The sequence below is a fragment of the Acomys minous genome (assembly GCF_964271855.1).
Source record: "Acomys minous genome assembly, chromosome: 6".
NCBI lineage: Eukaryota > Metazoa > Chordata > Mammalia > Rodentia > Muridae > Acomys > Acomys minous.
In genome coordinates this window covers 12540001-12560000 of record NC_140487.1, presented here as the reverse complement: position 1 = coordinate 12560000, position 20000 = coordinate 12540001, and the positions used below count along the sequence as shown (strand labels likewise).

Below are 20000 nucleotides of genomic sequence, written 5' to 3'. Positions count from 1 at the left end.
AAGTGTGGTTAACAGATTCCCGAAAGGGATGAAAATGTATTTGTATGCTTCTGAATTTGGTTTTATTTCCCTGAATTTTATCATGGTGTTTAAGTAAAAACACACAAGTTTAACTGGAGTTGGATTATACCATGACCATAATAGTAAAAGTATATCTAAATTGTTGTTAATGTGTCTTAGAGATTATCCCAAGTGTCCTATACTAGTGTTGGTAGCATTCAGCTACAGATTTTTAATACTAGTAAAGTCCTGTGGGACTTGAAGCAGGGTCTCTGGTGAACATCCATCTTATGGGCCATTATCACAGTTTGGTTTGCATGGTTTAATAAGAATATTCATGATAGTGTAAGTTGTGATCATTTTTACTACTGCTACAGGACTCTAAACCATTTATGAACTGTAGTCAAGACATTGCCCATTTTTACAAACCGTAAAATGCAAAGTTTAACTGTTACCCACAGTTTACATAGAAGCTGGTAAAGTGTAACTTTTTGCCTGTCTTATAAATCAGTGTAATTACATATTCAAGTTTAATTACTGGTGCGTCTGTATTGGCAAGGTTTATATGTTATATTTTATGCAAGACTACGATTCCTATTAATATTTAGCAGCTAACTATATCATTAATTACTCTAAAATCTTTCCCCTACCATCTTTTTAATGGAGCTGAGAGAGCAGAAGTATTAAAAATTGATGTATTGTGGATTTCAGAAAAGTGTATGACACTTTTAAAATACCAGGTCTTATTCCATAGTGTCGGGCATATCAGTTTCTTGTTTACTAAGAAGTACTGACCCTGCAAGAAATGAGACCTCCTGGTGAAATAATTATGGCTGAGTGATGGAGTCCATGTGCTTTGTGCAGTTAGGACGCCTCTCAGATGTTTTGACTGTGTTTCTGGAGTTACTCTGCAAGCTGCTTGGCTTCACATGAGTGATACAAGATCACTCCTTGCCTTCATTTTTATATTTTATCATTTCTGGTGCTATTTTATCTTTTGTTTTGCTTCTGAGACAATGTCTCCCATTGTAGCACAGAATCAGAGTCTCACCAGTCCTCCTGCCTCAGCCTCCTAAGTGCTGCTGGAATTACAGGTATATGCTATCACACTGGACTCTTTTCCCCTCATTAAGTGTTCAGTCGCAGGCCTGAAAGGGATGTATAACCTTGCTACCTACCTAGTTTCATTAGACCCTTTTTCAAGTTATTATTTTGTTGATTTTTAAACTGCCTTCCACTGTTTGGCATTTGAATGTCTTTGAGATCGTATGCCTAATTGATGTGTGGTTCTTTCACTCTATCGTCTTTGCAAAAACACACTGCAGTCATTAAAGTGTTTCCTCAGATTCCAAGCCATTACTTTTCCAAAATGGAAAAATCTGTCTTTTGGAAGTGTCTTTAGTTGTATTAAATAATACAAAAGAAGTGATAAAACCCCAAGTAAAAGAACATGAATATATGCTCTTGAGACCAGCCGTACTCTAAAGCACAGAAAATGAGCAAGCAGACAAAAGTTTTTACACCCTGCATCATCATCCTGTCCGCCATGCAGTGGTAGCTGGAGGCTTTTCTTTTCAGTTGCTATCCTGACTCTACTAATGCTCACTCCCTATGCACGTGCTCAGAGAATTTGTCTTTAAACACCCAGCAACAGTCAGATGCTGTTTTTCTCCATTTAAAAAGCAGAGTCATAGGAAAGGCATTTGTAAAAAGCAGTGTGTGAACTGTGGGTTCTCCTACCCTTTCTCCTAAACAGTATGTAGAGGCTGGTGCAAACCACGTGCACGAAGATGCAGAAGGAAGTAGTTTTCACAAGTTTAATTGTCCACTGCTAAGAATTTTAAAATAAAAAATTAATGACTTAATAAAATAGTTTATTAAACATTGTACTTCAGAACTGGAAATAATAATTGGACTAAATAATGGCCTTGTTAAGTTCATAGTATTTTTCACTTGACAATTGGTAGTTCTGATCATTTAGTTTATTGTTAATCTAAAGTTTAATCATGAAATATCTAAAAGAAATAGTAGTATGAAATATAATATTAAAATATATTTAATGTTTAGTATAGTATCATTATCAGTTTATATTTTAAAAAATCAACTAATGCATTATGTATGTTATAGCGACATGAATCAAGACACAGGGGGAAAAACCTATATTTATATTCCACAAATGAAAGCAGAGCCACCCTTTCTTTGCAGGAAATAGATTTCAGAATGATAAAAATTAGAAGAATCCCATATCTTGTCTTTTCCCAAGTAATATAAATGAAAATCAAGTTTCTAATTATCCTGCAAAATATTGGGTCAACAGTGGTACTCCAGTGTTTTGCTCCACTAACTTTTTGTAGATATCTACCAATATCTGACCCTCACCATTTTACAATCAACCTTATCATTCCAAAGTGCTTATTTGCAAAGAATTGTAAACATTTTCTGTTCATTACGAACCATGGCAAGGTGAAATTCTTAACATGGTTCTATCAATTAAAAATCATTTGGGTCTAATTGAATATAGTTCAGAGAATTTGTTAGTTGAATAGAAATGAAAAATCCATTTTATAAAACACATAGGTAGTGCTTTTGTGGTTTTTTTCTTAAGTTTAAATTCGTGCTGTATGTTTTGGAAGGGCTTATTATGCCAATATTAATATAAAAGACAGTCAGTATAGCCCAAATGTGTCAGATTGTTAGTGGCCCAGCACCAGATTTGGCACTCAGCACCTGATGGCAATGGACAAGTTTTCTTTCCTTTGGTTTCTTTGTCTTTCTATGTTTTTCATTGCTGAAATTTCAGTAATACTTACTATGTGTGAGATTTTTGCAAATAAACTGAATACCTGGAGCATAGTGGTGCTTTTTGTGCTGTGTGTCTACCTAGCTACTGATTGATAGGACCTGTTGTAGTAGCTCATTACAATCTTAAATGAGGCTAAAATCAATACAAAATACATTTTGTAATGTTTATATTTCTATCCACTACATAAATTTATAGATAGTTTGCACAAACAGTATCTTTCTTTTTATTCCTACCTCTCTTATAATCCATAAAATAAGCATCCCATTAGAAGTGAGGGAACTTGCCAGGCCATGGTGGCTTACACCTTAATCCCAACACTCGGGAGGCAGAGGCAGGTGCATCTCCATGAGTTTGAGGCCAACCTAGTCTACAGAGCAAGCTCCAAGACAGCCAGAGCTGCACAAAGAAACCCTTTCTCTAAAAGGAGGAGGAGAGAAAAGTGAGGCAATTTAAGAGAGGAATTTATCATATGGAACTCATTACTCAGAGTCAGTGGGCAAAGGATTAGAGGCGTAAGAAAATATTAGCTGAAGTTGTTGGCAGTGCACAACTCTAACAGAGAGAATAATACCAACCCACAATTAGTAACTCATGTGCCTGGGAACAGGGAGGACTGGAATGGACAGGAATTTAGAACTCAGAAAGTAAATACAGAGTTTGGAATAAGTGAAGATGAGACCAGACTCCTAAGTGACTAGATAGCAAGCCATGGTGTTATTCGTGTGGAGCTTCTTCAGGGTCACAGGTTTGGGTTCGGTACAGTCACTGCCGTCCTTGACTCAGGAAGCAAACGCTCTGAAATCCCACTGAATCTACCATGTCTTGACAGCAGTCACGTCACGATGTTTTTGAATTAAGAGAAGCGGATTCAGAAGATTCATTTTCAGAGGCTTGATTCTCTATAGTATCTGCTTTAAATTAAATACTCGGAGTTAAAGGCAATGAATTAGTACAATAAGTGCTTTAAAACAAGGCTGGGAAAAGGCACCTGATTGTGTTCTAAGAAGAAAACAAGGAAAACTCGTAGGCATTCTAAAAAAAAAAATCAGTGCAAAATAGGAGATAGGCTAGAAGGCAAAACTGATGACTTCACAATTTTGCTGTGTATTCTAAGAAATTAAATGTCCTCAGATTCTGGGGAGTGATAAAAAGAAAAACACCAGAAATGTTCAGTATGTTTAAATTTTTATTCAGTTCCATAATAGTGATGCGGTTGAACGTGAGTGTGCACTTGAGGTTAGTAGAGACATGGATCATTAAATAAAAAGGACAGATGTGGGCTGCTTATAAAAGTCTGGAGATGCCAAGATTCCCCCACGTATTCCACTTTTCTCTTCTAACTGTCCTTCCACTACAAAATTTTATTTTCAAAAAAAGAAAGCATTTCCAAACAAAAAATTATTTAGTTGGTCTAAAACTTTTTTTTCTGCCCTTTATTTTGTGTCCACTTTCTCTTACATAAATTCTACCTCTCCTTGTTATTTTATTTCCCGGGAGGCTTTCCAACTAATTCTTCTGTCAGAATCTAACCTCAGCCTCTTGCTTCCCGAAGACTGGCTCCTCATACCATTTCTTGAACTAGCACTGAAGAATCTGGATATGCATCAGACACGCATGCGTGTTCCCTCTAGTGCTACGGCATTTGGGGTGCATGAGCCATGCATGTTCCCTCTGCAAGTTTCATAAGAATGTGCCCTAGATTTCAGGCATATGGCTAGTTCACTGGAAACAGTTTAGCTTCACAAACTAACACCTCCATGAGTAAAATCCACGATTCAGCTAGACTCCTGAGGAAGGAAAACTAAAAGTTTAGACCAATAAGTAGCTCTAATGCTCCTCTTTATGAATACTAGGCAGTGTGGAGATCTGAACTCAGGTCCTCCTGGGTGTCCACCCTCCACTTTAGCAACTGAACTGTCTCTTTGGCCCTTTGATTTTTTTTTCATAATTTATATATTTTTTAACACTGCTCAAAGAATTGTCTGGCCATCCACAATATGGAAAAGTGTCAAGGATGCTTTCTATTTTATATACATTTTACCTTTTTATTGTATTTATTTATTCATTTATTTTACAATCCTGGTCACAGCCCTCTCCATCTTTACCACATCCCACCATCCCTCCCTCTTTCCCCTTTCCCCTGTCCCCTTACCCTCAGCAAGGAGGATTCACACACACACAAACCCACCCAGACACATCAACTCACCTCGGAGCTAAACGCATCCTCTTCCACTGTTTGGAAACTATTTTTTAAGTTACTCTGATGATGTGTTTACACAAAAGTAATTTAAACTTACTGTCTTCTCACATTTGTTAGACTTAAAAGAGAAAAAAAAATATTTGGACAGAACTGAAAGGCAAACAAACCCATGCCAAGGCAATTAGTCCAGAGCCTTTCTTTTCCAATCTGAGACACACTGGTGCTTAATGATGAAATCACAATAATTAGCACAGCCTCACTGGTCCTTCTTTATTAAGCCATTATTGCTCCTCATTCTCAGTGAGTTGGCTCAGAGTCACCTTCTCTTGCGCAATCTTAAGTGAGACCCTCATTTTTCTATTTTCCAATTCTATATTGAGAGATCAAAACGAAAGTTCTCCCTAAGCTGGCTTTGTGTTGAGTCGAATGTTGCCCATTTCCATGGGACTCTCCTTCTGATTATTAGTGTTTCCTACTGGTGAACTTGGCTCAGAAAGAACACGTAAGAAATTATCTGAAAGTCCACCAGTAGGAAACACTAATAATCAGAAGGAGAGTCCCATGGAAATGGGCAACTTGTGCCTCAACACAAAGCCAGCTTAGGGAGAACTTTCAGAGCCCTCTTACTCTTCTGTCATTTAAAAATTCTACTCACTAAATATTTGACCTTGGTTGCAAGGTCAATTTTCTTCTTATGGGAGAAACTACTGGAAGTCGGAGAGCTCATGATAAAATATAGAGAACATTAATATGCTGTGTGTAAGGTTAGAAAGTAAATTGGTTCTGTCTTCAGAAGACAAACTTTGGGGCTAAAGAAATGTGTCACGTGTAAAAGGCGTGTGTGTTGGTAGAAGATTGCAATGAGGTCATATTTACCTCTATGACCAGGGTGTGTTCTATGTACCCCCAAAATTCCTGAATGGCACACATATCTCAGTCATCTTGGCATCATCTTTGGCCCCTGGAGAGCCTCAAGAAGTTGTAGAACCACGTCAATATATTATGCTGTGGCTTCTCGAGTCGAAAGCAGTGTGTCACAAAGAAAACTAGAAGGATCCACCTAGCCCCCACTCTCCAATATGGCGGTGTTGGGACTCTACACTATGAGTCCTCATAAAACATGCTATCCAAACATGTAACACTTCCTTTGTCTCCCATTCGCATTCCCTTCCTTAAACTTTTAAATTACCATTTGGAGGCACGTGTAGGTTTTGCAGATCCCATTCCTTTGGTTGGCGATATTTTATATAAAATTCCCACCGATGTTAGCTCTCCCCGTGGGCAAAAGCGTTTCAAAGTGGCGCGGCTCTACATTTCAGGAAAACAGTTAAAAGTGACTGCTACTCTGAGCCAGTGGCGTGCTCTCTCATTGTTTTCGCTGCTGTGAAGGCAGTAATACTTTCTGCTGTTTGGGGGCCTTTGTGTTACATTATGAAGTTCTGAACTAAAGCGTACTGTACTTCTTGGCTTCTCACATGTTTTGTCAGATTTTCTCATTAACACTGTTCCGGTTATCTTTAATTTCTATCCCCTAACCTTTCTAGGCCTCTTGTAATTTTTGTTCTGGTTTAATTCCATTTTTATTTAATGTCTAAACTTTTTCATTAACTTTGCTAGTTAGCTTTGAGATCGCTTCCCAAAATGATTGCAGAAGTCCTGATGACGCCAGCTCTTTATCATCTCCTCTCCTTTGTCAAGGGCTGCTGGTGTGGATCAGTAGCTCCCGTTCTTTTTGACATTATTCCAGGCCCTGTATGTGGCACTTACAAATCATTCTAGTTCCTCTTAATAAAAAGATCCTACCAGAGGGACAGTATCTTCTTCTAAAATGTGTGATAGCCCCAGCATGCCAATTGTGGAAATTTGTGGGTTCCTATAGGGTTTTGAAGGCTTTTATAGAACTTTACAGATGCTATCTGACATCCGTGGTGTGAAATCCCACAATTTAGGCAAAGTGTGTCAGGCAACTTTAGCTGGCAGTACTGTAGCTTACTGATTCTGTTTCATATCTAAAGAAGATATTTATTAGAGGATACATCTTCTTTTTCTCTGTTTGTAGAGCCATAGAAATGTTCTGTCTCTAAGGGTCAAAGAATCGTTCCCTAAATGGTTAAAGAACACATATTGCTTGGATATTATTTTTTTCATAATTCTAGATAACAGAAAGGAGTAAAGAATCTACAAATCACTGCCTCTGGTTTTAAATTTAGCTTTGGCAAAAAACTTAGGATGTGGAGATATGTGGCTCCTTTAAAGAGATTAATATTTACCATTTCTATAATTTATTAATAATATTTCACCATGAATAAAATCAGTTGAAAGCACAGGGATGCTGCATTCCATAAGCAAATCTATCATTAGGATAGAATTAAGTAATAGGTAGATGATAGATAGATAGATAGATAGATAGATAGATAGATAGATAGATAGACAGACAGGCATTAATATAACATATATGCCACAGTTAATTAAACAGTGTAACACAAGTGAAGGCGAATATTTCTTATATTGTTCTTTATCTTTGGAATAAAAACAGCTAAATATTTAAAAGACAAAAAGCATGGGCAGCCAGGGGCCATACTGTATAATCTTACTGCTGAACAAGTTTATACTCCAATGCTAAAGCCACAAATCCCTCTGATTGCCAAATGAGAGAAAGAGATGATGCACTAGGCTCACATGAAAAGATCAAGACTGTTTTCATTTTCTATTCCACCCTCATGCTCTGAATACAGCATAATGATGCATGGTTAGGAGACAACTGAAGTGTGAGTCAATTCAGGAACTTAGCCTGAGCAAAGGATTAGGTCCTCCAGAGCAGCCAGTCTCAAAGCACAGACTTAGCTAGTAGCATGAACCATGTGACGTCCAGGTGGAGGAAGTCAGTGCCTACAAAGAAGCTAGGTGACACTTTCACTAAGAGCCAACTGAGAGGGAGCACATTTTCCCTGGAGCAGATTGGCAGTGGGAAAAATAAGAAACAGTCAGGGCAAACAGAAGTTCCACCTACCGTTGAGGCAGTCAGAGCCCTGTGACCGGCTATAAGACTGTGACATCAAGATCTGTAAAAAGTCACAATCCAAGAAGTCAATTTAAATTAAACAGAAACTGGTGCATATATCCCATAAGCCCATGCACCCTGCTGTTCCAGACTAAAGGTTGGCCCAAGGAATAAGGCCAGAGTGCAGAGTGGTGGTTCAAAGCAGAGTTGGCACAGCAGCAACACAGCACTGCTTTGCTAAGGGTCAAGATCTGAGCCAGGCTTTATATCTCTTAATGACACATGAGAAATGGAAGAGCCTTCAGACCTATGGTTGAAAGTTTGTGAAAATCATACACGTAAGGGACACAGTATGTATCAGTGCATGTGTATACTCACAGGCAATTAACTCAGAGATCCGGGTGCAATTATTTGTAATTATCAATGATCAAAATAATTTCATATATATTTACATCTGCAACAGAATCATATCCTTTTTTGTCACGACTGTAAGTGTTAGCAATTCAAATAACTGGTAAATCTTAATTCTGTTGTGAATATTTTCTTAATAGATGTCATAGAAAGACTGTATAAAACTGCTTGGCAGTAAGCCTCAAAATAATGTAAAATCCAGTTTCTTTAAACAATGTGCCATAAATTTGAATAAATTTCAATATAGTGCTTCAGGTAAAATGAGGCAGTCTTAGAGAGGTTTTGAGATGTATGCATGTGATCACAAACTTCTGTCTTATAACTTTAAGTCAGATCATTGTTGATTTTCTATTTCTTAGAATGTCTGTAGACTGTAACGAGATTTGGAGCCACTCCTTGGGGTCAGATCTATTTAACATGTAGAATAGAATTTAAAACTACATCATTAATAATTAAAACACGTCTTAGAGGGGAAACAATATTATCTAAAAAATAACAGTTCTTTGCAATCAAATTCTAAAATACCTCTGTTGTTAACAGACAAAAAGTAGCTTATCATATATGCTAGTATTAAAATTAAATCCTAGCTTTAAATTTGAAAATAAAGTTTATTTGTTTATGTCTAGCAGATGTGGAAAGTGAGTAGGTTATTTCTATTTATGTCCTCGGAAAGATGACATCTGCGTGGTATCTATGAGATGAGGGAACATTGGCTGACCCCAAGCTTGAAGTTACTTCTTCTTGGTCACACACTTCTTTCAAGAAGGATTGTTTCCATCTTCATCAAGGGCAAAGAGGGAGGAATTTTATTTCTATAGGGCTGGTATAATGTTTCTGTCTAGAGGAAGTAGCTATATGTAATTTATTCATATCGCAATAATGATTGATCTAATCAACAATAGAAATTTAATATGAAGCATTATATTAATCTACAAAAATAGTAAATTGTGTAGTAAGGTAATAAGTTGCAAAAAATGAAATATATTAATAAAGATTGTTTTATAGCTTCTTACTTGGTAAAATGAGAATGAGAATTTTATTCCTGGTTGTTGTAATAATTTTGTCATTCATCCCTCTACATTGAAAAAATTAAGTAACTCTCTAAACTGTTCTTAAATTTATACTTTACTAGCCTACTTGTTATCAACAAAATCTGGATAATGCTTTGAACGGAAAAAATCATAGGTAGAATGACATAAAGTGTCTGTGGCCAGAAATGTAACTTTAATGATATTACCCTGAGCAACTCTCATTTTTTTAAAGAATTAATCAAATGGTTTAAAAAGTAAACATTTTATTTGAATTTTTAATTTTAGCTATCAGTTTATTTCTATAATATGTTGGATAAGCTCTATTTCCTCAACAAGAAAGCAACATTTTTTCTATGACTGACATCATTTCTAATTTCAAACAGAATACATAAGTGGAGGTAACTAAACTTACCATGTTTCCACATTTACAATCAATTCAATAGATGCTATCTATTGAAAAGAAGCAAATATAAACAGTTGGCCTCATGAAATTAAATCTATCTTAAAGAATTCTGTATTTATATTTTAGAATTTTATATATTCAAAACATTTACATAGGAAAAAAGGCTATTGTCATTGGCAAATAGAGCTAATTGGAAAAGAAATGTATTTAAATAAATAGGAAATAGACAGCTAGCTAATTGTATACATTGTTTATTTTAGTAGCGAGATACCAATGGCTATTGTGATTCGTTTGAAAGCCTGTCCTATACACTGAGGGGGAAATGTAGTTATGAAAGAAAAACTCCCATCTTGCTCTTGAAATTTCTTATAACTAGAAAGCTTGTGTTTTTTTTTTTACAAACTAAGCAGAACCTATGAAATGAATGTATATCATATGTCTGTAGTGAATCTATTCTAATATTTTTAAACATTGTTGACCAGTTAGGACATGACTCTAAATAAAGGGCAGGGATGAATTATTTGAGTGTAAACTTTTTCATCTGGAGTTTTATCTTCCACTTACGCAAAAAATATTCAAATTATATTTAGTACAAATAAACACCTAATGCAGTTCCAGAGTACGCTGTTCTGGACTTTTAGGATATTACTATGTTAAATGTATATAACTATACTCAAATAACTAGTGTACATGCATAAAGGTTATAAGGAAATGGCTAATAATGAGCACATAAAAGCACATAAAAAGTTGCAGTCTTTTGTAACATTTGGTTTTGTACATCATTGATACAATATTTACTGCCATATTATAGATATTGGCCATAAATTGTATTTCTCTGCACCACATTTTTCTTCACAATATTTGTTAGTACATCTCATACATTTCTAAGACTTCATATTTCATCCCTAGCTTCATGTATGGGAATGTGCATATAAGTATGCATTCACCAAGAGCTAGACATAGCGCTTGCTGGATCTATCATTTGATCCACATAAAGTGATTGTGTGTTGTACTGGGCCTTGAACTTAAGAGTTTAATGAAGAAAAAGACAACTCATTTTGTGGAAGGTGACGATGTGGCAAACAGCGAAGACCAGATAAACAGGCTTATTAGATGGATGAACTTAAGGTGGTATTTTTTGTAATCTGGTCAGTTAGTAGACAGCTACAGCTTGGCAAATTGAAAAAAAAAACATAAAAAGGATAAGCAGGCTACCAAGATGAGACATGATAGATCGCCTATGACCATATAGTGGGGGAGGAGGTCCTCCTTGGTCTCAGGGAAGGGGAATAGGATGAGAAAGGGAGGGAGGGAGGAATGGGTGGATACAAGTGATGGGATAACAATTCAGATGTAATCTGAATAAATTAATTAAATAATAATTTTAAAAAAGAGTTTATACAGTCGGCAGTGTGGAGTGTCTCACAAACCATGACACATATAAGTGCTTTAATCGTGATATTTGATAATACTGAAAGCATCCAAACTGAGAAAGCACTGTTAAGTTTCTACTCTGACCTGCATTTACTTAAGTGCATTTTGAATGTTTTAGCTTAAGATACTTTACTCATGGGCCTTTCTCGTTCAAGAGAAAACCAGGAAGAGTTTATAGGACCCTTTCACTTAGTCTTGAACAAGGATATAGTGAATAAAATTTACATCCCTCTAGGGATTAGGCTGTGTGACCACAATCTAAAAAGATAAACTTTCCTCTTGTAATGTGACTCTGCTGTAGGGTGCAGGCAAACATTAACATTTCTTCTGCCTTCACCAATGCCTTAGGTCCTTATAATTTTCACAACAAAAGAAGCAACACGTTCCTTTAGGCAACAAGTCAGTGTATTAATGTAACTTGTCCTCTGAGGTTTGAAAATATGCATTTACTGAGGGTGGCTGTAAAACTGAACGGTTAACTAGAATACAAAATTCAACTGCTGTTTTGCAGATTCCTCAAACAAGACAAGTTAAATTTTTTTCAGCAAACACAAATGACCACTTACCAGTGAAACATAATGTGTATGACTCATTATGAGCTTCTCCTTTGCTGAATACATAGGTCACTACAGAGATCAAAACAAAGGGATGAAGAAAACGTTCCTGTTCGCAGAGAGTTAAAACTTTAGGTCAGCATAAAATCAGTTTTTTGATTGAGTGTTATGGAAATGACTGATACTTGCCTGTTATTTGCCTACATAGATCACCATTTTAAGTGATTCAGTTGAGTTTTAGGCCAATGTATGAAAAGGATGGAAAGGCAACTAAACCATGGATCATTCTGAGGACTTCTTCCCGCTCTTCATTGCTGGTCAGACCACCTGGAGAGGCACAGACATAGAAGATTGGAATAGATAGCTCTGTTTAAATTAATTTAAATGCTTCACGATAATTTAAGTATTATTACTGCATAGACATGCAATTTTATTTCTTTATATATCATGTTGTTTAATTTATTAATATTATTAGTAGCATTAGTATGCCCAGCTAGCAGTCAATTAAGACACAGACACTTTGTTATATTTTAACATCGCCTTAGTTAACCTGGGCCAGGGAAGACATTAATCCTCTAAACTACTTCTCATACTTGCCCCAGTCCCATGACAGCTGCTTCTAATAATGCCTCTCAAGCTACCTCCCATCCATAATCCCTAATACTTGCTAATGTTCTTCATCTGGGCCAAGTCTCCATCCATGCTAGTCACGTGATTCTCTTCCATCTAACCCATGTGGCCTCCCTCTCTCTCTCCTCTCTTTTCAGGTGTTTTTTTTCTTCTTCTTCTCAGGATCTCTCTCTCTCTCTCTCTCTCTCTCTCTCTCTCTCTCTCTCTCTCTCTCTCACACACACACACACACACACACACACACACCTACTTTAGCACTGAAAAAAAAAAATCTGTAATTCCCCAGCATCACATGCTCGATTATGAGCTTCCCCTGCTCTCTTGGTAAAGTATAGAAGGAAGCCATTCACATATAAATTTAAGAGTTAAAAAATGCAAAACATTTTACCCCACAACCTTCAGCCTAAATTGATGTTTCCCACCAGTTCTTGTGCACATCTGTCCTGGCTGTCAGCACCTTATCACACTGTATTGGGAAACTCATAACTGGTATTCCTTCTTTGACTCTTCTAAACTCTGTTTATACGGTGTAAAACAATCTTAAAACTTCAGCCTATTCATTTCTCTGCTCCTAAATCATAATAGCCTTCCCCTAAAAGTGCAGAAATATACACTCTCTGAGATGCAGCTAAAATTTTTTCTAACTTTTTAAGTAGTATATTAGCAGCTCCCCATGACTTTGATAATTTGTGTAAGATTTTCTCTGTTTTCCCATTTTTCATTCTGCTCTTTCTCTTTTCTCCTTGTAACAATTTTTGAAAACTTCTAAACCTATCCAAAAAGCTGGACCCACCTCACAATGTAATCAGAGTTTAAACCCTCAATCTTCCTTCCTTCCCTTCCTTAGCACTTCTCCACTATGGCATCCACCACTGCTTTTATTGTATTTCCTCCATGTAATTGAAAATTATATAAAATGGGGATGAAGAAATGGCTCAGACACAAGAGCACTTGTTCTTTCTGGGTTCAATTTCCAGCACCTAAATGGTGGCTCATGACCATCCAGTATGTCAACTCCCAGGAATCTGATTTCCTGACGTCTGTGGGCACCAGGCACACATGCGGTGTGCCTACATATAGTCAAGCAGAATGCTCATACACATAAAGTAAAATAAATACATATTTAAAAACACACAACCTGTTAGAGGAACTTATGAGGCCAGAAGTCACTTGTTCATGTCTCTTCTCTTTCCCATGTTTATGGATGTCATAATCAAATGCTTTACTTCCCCCCCCCCCCCACTTATATAAAGAGATAATATTTATCAGTCTAGAAGTACTGGATGGTTTTATTTTGTTATGAAATAATAGAAGGTGTTATACCTTGCCAACATTAATTGAGTCTTTTCATACAGCTATTTTAAAAAGTTTCAAATGTTTTTAATCCCACAACCACAAATTACCTCAAGTTGTGGGGCATCATGCTTTCTTCAAGAAGAAAACTTAAATCCTTGCTTTTCTACAGTAACTGCTAAACGATGAACTAAAATGTAGTAATTGAACTTAAAGTCTTTCTCTCATGGACAGAATAGATTTAAAGCATCATAATGAATTACTATACTCTACTTTGAAAAAATATCCATTATTAACTGAATATACAATTTATTTTAAAATTCAAAGTTGAAGTTACTTTAATGTCCACTTAAAAGTATATGCTGTATTTTCAATAGTCTGGAAGGACTATGAAACTGATTACAAAAGGTAGGTCACATTACACTTCTACCCTTGTAACTGAAAGTTTGTGTTCTTCTTTCTAATGATATAGGTATCTGATTAACACTAGGCTGTAATTGGCAAAAGAATGATTGAGAAGTGTATTTAAACTAAACACCAATGCTACCTGTATATGTTACAAATAAGCCCAGTAAATATTCTTTGTTTAAGGTCTCATCAATGAAACAATGCAGATCAGTAAACCCAAGGAGAATATTTTTGTGTGTTTATAATTTTTAGTAAAGTATATCTTCAGTGTTTCAAATGTTGTTATGTATTATATTCCTACAAATTGTTATAATCTATTCTTCTGAAGTAACATTCAGTTTATTTTTATGGCTTTTGCAAAGACAGAAGTTTAATGTATAGAACAATTGAAACCCTGAAGCAGAAGGAAGGCATAGATACATTTCATGTCACTAGGAGTATGTGTTATGATAAATGCCTGACTCTCCAAGTCCACAGGGCATTTTATAACCAAGCATGCCATGTGTGTCTTAGCATTTCTTTGCTCTATTCTCTTCAATAAATTTCACCAGGTATGTATATGTATTTTAATTGATTAGAGTAATTCTCAGAGAAATATACTCTCTCCCACTTATAAGAACACCTGTTCATTAATCCTTTTCTTAGGACCTTTATTCCTGGCAAACTGGGATTTTTAAGTATGTATTCCCTCGATTCTAAACTACTGGTTCTTAGTAAAAACATATAGAAAGATTTAATAAAGGTTTGTTAAATGAATATTGGCAGTGGGAAATATTGGTAATGTTATCTGGTTTCTATAATAAGTAAAATTGAAGCTTTCTAAAACTAATTTTAACATATGGTATATTTTGATCATGTTTTCTCTCCCACATCTCCTCCAGAACCTCCCCATCTTCCTACCTCCACAAATATATGTTCTTTTTTTCCCTTTACTCATCCACTCTTTCTCACAAAAAAAAAAAATTAAAAAGAGCTAGTAATAAAGAAACAAACAAAAACACCACAAAAGACACAATCAAAAATAATGAGACAGAAAATGCCAAAACACCAAAACAAATCAAAATGTGATTGAAGCTTTGACATCTTTACAGATACAGGGGATTTGGTTCGATCATAAGCATAAAGAAATTTCTGGAAGAAAAATTTATTTTCAAATAGGCATACACATAAAATATATGTACATATATAATATACAGATACATAAAATTACTGTATTTCTTAAATTTTTCATTTTATTCTATTCTAGATTTTCTTACTTCAGTGTGTATAATAAGAACTGTGTAAGCCCCAGTGTACACAGCAAAAGTGATACATGCCTGGACCCCTCATCGCATGTATGTTAATGATTTTAATGACAAGCTAATGATGAACCCTGTGATGGATGACAGAGGAGAATAAGTGTAGAAGCTCTCTGAGCAGAGCATATCGGTGCTGGCTCCTCTGCTTTGAAATAAGCTTTTCAAGTGATGTAAAAATGGTCTGAGACGTGATCTGAGCTTTTGGCTCAGCATTGCAGTGTTCTAGAATCTGTTCCCTAATTGTCCTTTTGAATAATTATAGTAGCACATTGTGTTATATATTTTGTTTCATTATTCTTTTAAGAAAAGGTAGCTCATCAATATGGGTCTTATAATTGTCATCTGAAATATGTGCTACAAATTTTTTTGTTTTATGATATTTTGAGATACTCGTAATATTTTACTTTGGGGAGAAGTACTAAAAATTTTTTAGGAAAAATAACCATACAATATTTAATCATCAATTTCTGTGTTTATAACACACCTTCTATAAAAAGAAATAAGGTTTTAGGGATTTTATGACAATATCTAATATGTATTCACCACTTGTGACCCAGTCATGAGATCACATCATTCAAAATTTTTACATATATACATATATATATATATATATACTGTATGTATTTTATACATATGTAATTTATATGTATTAATGTATACATTTACATATATATATACATTTATCTTTCATAGCAACTATAAAAGATAATATTTTGTTTCTCTTGTTTATGACTAAAAAAATGGGTACAATAGGATCATAGGACCTTCACTGATCTATTAGGAAAAAAGGCCAGCTTCAAACCCAAGTACTCTGTCCCCAGAGCCCTCTGGATTCTTAACTACCTAGCCATTGCTGCATGACTGAAGATTACAAATGAGGCAACCAAACTGTTCAGTATTCCTTATGTTCACTCCTAAATTAATCAAAATACTAAATACATAGAAATTTATTGTGCTGAATGACTCCTTTATAATTAAAACATTTCAAAGGATTTCACTTGGGCAGAAGCGCTGTAGTGAGGTGCTAGGTAGCAAAAGGCAGGGTCTTCTTTTACTTAAGTTATCATGGGTTTTTCTAAGATAGAAGGGAGACTTTTTCCCCCCACAAGCAATTTTAATTATACTACACATAGTACTTTGAAACTTTGCAACAAAATTATACCTTGGGCTTTTAATCATAAAGAAATTTAACACTCCTGGGATTTAAGCAAGGAGAGAAAGATATTGATAGCCACAGAAATAAACTAATTCTCTATGACTCCAACACACAAATGGTATGTGTTTGTTTGTGGAGAGAGAGGGGTTAAGAGATTAAGTTCTATTTATTTTACTTCGCACGCCACATTTAAGCAAACACTTGGGCCACTTTGAGTACCTAAATAAGGAAAGGAACAAAAAGCTAATAGAATGCTAATATTAAAGATAATAATGATAAATGTTTTATTTCTCTTGGAAAATATTCTACCAATCTTTATGCATAGGAGCTAAAAATTCCAAGCAGCTTTGTCCTCTGGGATGCTCAAATCACTCCTACAACTTTCTGGTACTTTCTTAAACATTATATTAGTGACTGACATTCAGATCTTTAAGTTGAGTGAAAATAAGTATTCACTTGGATTAGGATTATGTTAGTAGATTATCAGATCAAAACTATAACCACGAAAGAAAATATTTATTTATCCCTTTTTAGGCCTCATCACCTAATTCTGAATAGAAAAGACTCCAAGAACATTTGATCCTAGGGGGGAAATTCAATTTCTTTCTTTTAAAATTAGTGTAAAGAAAACTCTTAGTGCCTTGAAGGTAAATTATCCAATCAGCTGTATTGACAAGATCCTGGCTATGTGTAAAAGTCTTCATTTATAAGCTTCACAATCTACCCATCAGAACAAGGCACCACTACTACCGTGAAGAGGTCAGTGTGTAAGATGAAGGTGGTATGGAATAGTTGAAACCAGAAGCTTCATAGATACATCATAGAGCCTAGCATGTGTGGTGGTTCCAGCTCCACCTGTATTCAAACACTTGAAAACCCCTGTCTATTTTTATTTTTATTTTATTTTTGTTTTTTTGGTTTTTTTAAATTTTTTTATTATTAATTTATTCTTGTTACATCTCAATGGTTATCCCATCCCTTGTATCCTCCCATTCTTCCCTCCCTCCCATTTTCCCCTAATTCCCCTCATTCCCCTCCCCTATGAGTGTTCCTGAGGGGGATTACCACCCCCTGTATATGCTCAGAGGGTATCAAGTCTCTTCTTGGTAGCCTGCTGTCCTTCCTTTGAGTGCCACCAGGTCTCCACCTCCAGGGGACATGGTCAAATATGAGGCACCAGAGTACGTGAGAAAGTCATATCCCACTCTCCACTCAGGTGTGGAGAATGTTCTGACCATTGGCTAGATCTGGGTAGGGGTTTCAAGTTTTACCGCCTGTATTGTCCTTGGCTGGTGCCTTAGTTTGAGCGGGACCCCTAGGCCCAAATCTGCCTATCATAATGTTCTACTTGTAGGTTTCTAGGACCCTCTGGATCCTTCTACTTTGCTATTCTCCCATACTTCTCTCATCTAGAGTCCCAATAGGATGTCCTCCCCTCTGTACCAGTTTCCTGGTAAGTGAAGGCTTTCATGGGACATGCCCCTTGGGCTAGTATGCAGATATAAGTGGGTATATACCATTTAAGTCTTTCTGCTTCTGGCTTAACTCACCCATTATGATCATTTCTAGCTCAATCCATTTATCCACAAATTTCGGGAATTCCTTGTTTTTAATAGCTGAGTAGTATTCCATAGTGTATATGTACCACACCTTCTTTATCCATTCTTCTACTGAGGGACACTTAGGCTGTTTCCATGATCTGGCTATTATGAATAAGGCTGCTATGAACATGGTTGGGCAAATTTTCTTGTTGTGTGCTGGAGCATCTTTTGGGTATATTCCAAGGAGTGGAATAGCTGGGAATTCTACCAGACCTTCAAGGGTGAGCTAATACCGATACTCTTCAAGCTACTCCAAAAGATAGAAATGGATGGAATATTACCAAATTCGTTCTATGAGGCCATAGTCACATTGATACCTGAACCTCAGAAAGACTCAACAAAGAAAGAGAATTTCAGACCAATTTCTCTTATGAACATCGATGCAAAAATACTAAATAAAATACTTGCAAAACGAATACAAGAACACATCAAAGATATCATTCATCATGACCAAGTAGGCTTCATTCTAGGCATGCAGGGATGGTTTAATATATGGAAATCCATCAATGTAATCCACCATATAAACAAACTGAAAATAAAAAAACCACATGATCATCTCTTTAGATGCAGAGAAAGCATTTGATAAAATCCAACACATGTTTAAAGTTTTAGAGAGATCGGGGATACAAGGCACTTTCCTCAACATAATAAAGGCTATATACAGCAAGCCAATAGCCAAAATCAAAGTAAATGGTGAAATATTCAAGGAAAAACCCTGTCTTTTGACCAGAGAAACAGAAACTGAAATCAAATGTCCTCATATTTGAGGCAGACTATGAATCAAACTCTATGGTTTACAATATCAGCATGAGCAATTTTAAAAATGCTTTAGTGGGTCCAAGGAGAAGATTGGTCTAATTTGGATGGGTCAAATAGCGTATGGGGAGTTAACACAATCTGCATCAGTCCTTAAATAGTGGGGAGGGTGCCCCTAGGAAGGACAGTGCGTAGAAGGAGCTTCAGGCTGGGTGTGTTTTTCACAGGGAAGCACAGCTGAGCAAGCAGGCACTCAGTGGCTTGGAGAAGACACTAAGATGCAAAGTCTCGAGGACAAAGATTTGAGGTCTGGATAGAACTTGTTACTTAGAAACATTATTGCATTAAAGTAAGTTAGATAATAGGTTTCTGGGAGTATTTCAGTGTTGTATCTTAAGTTTTTGCCAAGGCCCACATCTCAATTCAGTTGTATATTTTGTGTAGATCAATGAGGTGATGAGAATATTCCTTGCATTTTAAAGAATTCTTAAGATGCGAGGGAATATAACTTTGTAGTTATCCTTTTACAGAATTTGTTGCATATGTTTTGATGATACATTCTCCTTGCTATTCCTCTGTACTGAAAACTGGCAAATTTTCCATAATGTTCTTATTTAAATAAAATCCCCAATGAAAACACAAATGAGCCAGATGGTGGAAGTGGGTGAACAGGAAGGGCACTTTCTGGGTGTCCTCAGAGTCTCAAGACTGTTGAGGAGACACTGAGACACAGAGGCCCAGTCCTTAGCAGAGAGATGGACTGAAGGACAGTGCCCTGCAGTGTGCTGAGTCAGCATCTCACTATGTAGCCCAGGCTAGCATGAAATTTACTATTATTCTTCCTTCGCTTCTGGAGTAATGAGATTCCAAGAATGACATCTTCATGCCTGGTTTATACTTCTTTATAGTTACACAAGATCTAGAAAAACCTATTTAAATTTAAAAGTTTTAAATATACACAGGTCATTTATCAGACATAATTAGCAAAAACGTAGCTATTATATTAACCTTAGGAGTTTAT

General features: G+C 36.0%; 1 protein-coding gene across 11 annotated transcripts in view; it reads left to right on the top strand.

Annotated features, from left to right (window-relative positions):
• FOXP2 (forkhead box P2) overlaps positions 1 to 20000 on the top strand; it is a gene marked incomplete at its 3' end in the record, with an annotated part of 541625 nt that overhangs the window by 513185 nt on the left and 8440 nt on the right. The window lies entirely within an intron of this gene.